The sequence below is a fragment of the Pinus tabuliformis genome, chromosome 4_2, assembly GCF_031772625.1.
Source record: "Pinus tabuliformis cultivar Carrire ecotype Pingquan chromosome 4_2, CPIR1, whole genome shotgun sequence".
Taxonomy (NCBI): domain Eukaryota; kingdom Viridiplantae; phylum Streptophyta; class Pinopsida; order Pinales; family Pinaceae; genus Pinus; species Pinus tabuliformis.
Genome location: NC_142304.1, coordinates 405,299,364 through 405,302,407, shown reverse-complemented (window position 1 = coordinate 405,302,407; position 3,044 = coordinate 405,299,364). Strand labels below are relative to the sequence as shown.

Here is a 3,044-nt window from a genome sequence, read left to right as displayed (position 1 = left end):
CCTTTTTTCTTTCACAATATATAAATATAAAAACCCCTATTTTAAAATTTTATTATCACTTTAACTGCTAAATAATTTTTATTAAATTTATTAATAATGTAAATATTAACATAATATTTATATTTATAAAAATAATTCATAATTATTTAAAATATTGATATTTATTTCCATAATCCATAAATAATACATAATTATATATATATATATATATATATATATATATATAATTTTTATTTTTTTAATATTTAAGTGTCAATCATACTTTTTATATATTAAAACTCTAATTTTATAAATGTACTCTTATTTTGAAGAGTTGAATTTTGCACCATTACTAAATCCTTAATGTAATAATAATTGGATAATACTAAGTTAATTTTTATTGTCATATGGTAATCCTTATCGCAACATTGTTCTTGTAGTACTGAGTCATAATGGTTATATTGTTATAGTACTCACTGACCGCAAGGATTTTTCCTTTGATTTAATATGACTGAACCTCGCAAGCATATGATTCTTTTGGTGGATTATGCACATTTGAGATGGTTATGGGATAAAAGAAAAATATTTAAAATGAATTTAGTATTATGAAATTTTTATAAATTTAAATTGTGTAAATTATATAGTTTAAATTTATGGTTTACATGAATTCTTATTAAATTTAGAAAAAAAAATGACTAAAAAATAATTAGACTATTAATTAGCATTTAAATTTTCTATTTACATCTTTATTTAATATTATGATTACTTTTTTTAAGTAAACGGATCTAAAAAAATAGTTGAATGATTATTTGGACCAAATTTGAGTATCAAAACTTTGGTGGATCCAACTCTCTTCACTAACCTTCTAACATATCCGGAATCACCTAAGAGCTTTGATGCAAGCATCATGTAATCCATCTTCATAATCCATAGCGTCATATCATAATCATGCCATTGGGTGTAATCCAAGAGCTTCCTGCGCGCCTCTGCCATGCCTTCCATCCCCACTGCCACCTCCATGGGGGCTTCACTAGGGGAACAATATCATACCACGTGGGTTCATATTGGGGGATATATATTGAGGAAAGAATGACATAATATATTGGCGGATGTATAGGGGGTAAAGGGTTTTTATATTGGAAAATATAAAAAATGGAGCTTAAAGTTAATGAAAAAATATAAAGGGATATAAAAAATGCTAATGTAAAAAATGGATACCTACAATATCTAGTGAAATAGGGGTTTCTTAAATTGGGAAGCTATATTGGGTTCATATTGGTAGGGGGTTAAATAGTGTGATTTTTAGAGGGATTGTCCAATATGTTGTCAAATTAAGGGGTATTGTTTAATATGCCATGACTACACGTGATATGTCAGAGGTTCACTAAGTGAATCCCCCATGGTCATCTCCTCCTCCAAATCCTCCTCCACAGTCACCAAACCCCCCACCTCCTCCTACATGTCCTACACCCTCACCAATGCCACCACATCCTCCCTGATGTCCTCCACTATCACCAAACCCACCAAACCATGTTGTTGCTTCAACGACCATTCGGTTTTTATTATGGCCACAATCAATTTTAGTTGAGGAGTGGCGGTGCAAATACTATGCATATATCCTTATCTCACTACATATATTTTTCTGGAAAGGGAAGGCATGTGGTAACTGCTATGACAAACATTGGCCCCATTTCCCTGCAACTCTTTTTGTCCTAATTAATCTCATGTAACCATCAATGTTCATATCAATTCCCCATGAAGATACCTTCACAGTGGAGGAGGCCGGTAACATAAACACACTAAATAAAATCCACATCAAACTTTACTTTACTTTTTATATTATATCCCACATTTAAATTTAACAATTTATATAATATTTAATGTATTGTTATTAGGTGTATATTCCTCGTCTATTTTAATATCAAAAATATTTATATAATGGGAAGAGTAGATGTCCTATAGTGAATTTTGTGATGGTTTGTTTGTCCATTGTTTTCAAGAGAATTTCCACGAGCTAAAAGTAGCTAATAAGCAATGGTGTCTATTGGATTTGCAGGTGGTGTAGCACTCATACTAAAACAACAAAAACAATGTATACCACTAATACAATAACAAATGTTACCTCATGTTAATCACCTATATTTTTATTCACCCAGAAGGAATGATAAATAAAATCCTTTATGTGGTGTTGCAAGAGGGATACATCCTTTCCCATTAGACATGGGTGGCCTTCCTTTATGTGCAGCTAAGACAACCATTTCACAGCTTATACCTATTGGATCTTTGGCTTTAGCTCTTCCAAATGAAACTCTCGAATAACAATGAGCAATGCCTGGAGAAAGCTTGTATTCTTTGGTGGATCAGTTGGAACATGGTCATGCAGACAAAATTATTGTTATTCTTTTGGAAATGGACCAAATTGAGGTTCTTGATTTGTTGGAGTCTCCTAAATCCTTGATGGTTAAAGTTACAAAAGTGATGGAGATTCTACAGAATGTGGCACAAGCTCAATGAAATCCATTCAATTAGCTTGCATCATTATCTTTGAATAAGACTTTTATGTCATAATGGCATGTCTTTAAGGGTTCTATATTTGTATAGAACTAGTATAACAAGGCTATCAATGTCAATGGAGTGGCTTAGACTAATTGAGTTCCTCGATTTGAGTGACTAATGGGAACTGATAGAATTTCATGAGAGCATTGGTAATCTTTTAGTGCTTCAAGTTTTAAATATTTACTTTTGTGTGTAGTTGAAGGCTTTGCCCAATACAATAAGAGGGCTTAAAGAGTTAAAGCACCTTGCATTAAGATGGTGTCATAATCTAGTGCTCAATTCACATGATAGTGGTCAAATCACTTCATTGAAACAATCCATATTTCCCATAATTTTGAAACCCACAAGGGCTTCCATTGTAGGAGATCTCATAAATCTCACAAATATGAGGATATTGGAAGTATCTATAATGTCAGATGGTTTAAAGGTGGCAACCAAGGTAATTTTTGCCCATTTTTATGAGATAGCTTGATAGGTGATGGCCAACCTATTGGTAGCTATGAAAATAT

The 3,044-nt window shown here is 31.8% G+C and overlaps 1 pseudogene; it reads left to right on the top strand.

Annotated features, from left to right (window-relative positions):
* Window positions 1-2,013: 2,013 nt before the first annotated feature.
* LOC149169685 (polyadenylate-binding protein 4-like) lies at window positions 2,014-2,547 on the top strand (annotated as a pseudogene).
* The last annotated feature ends 497 nt before the right edge of the window (window positions 2,548-3,044 follow it).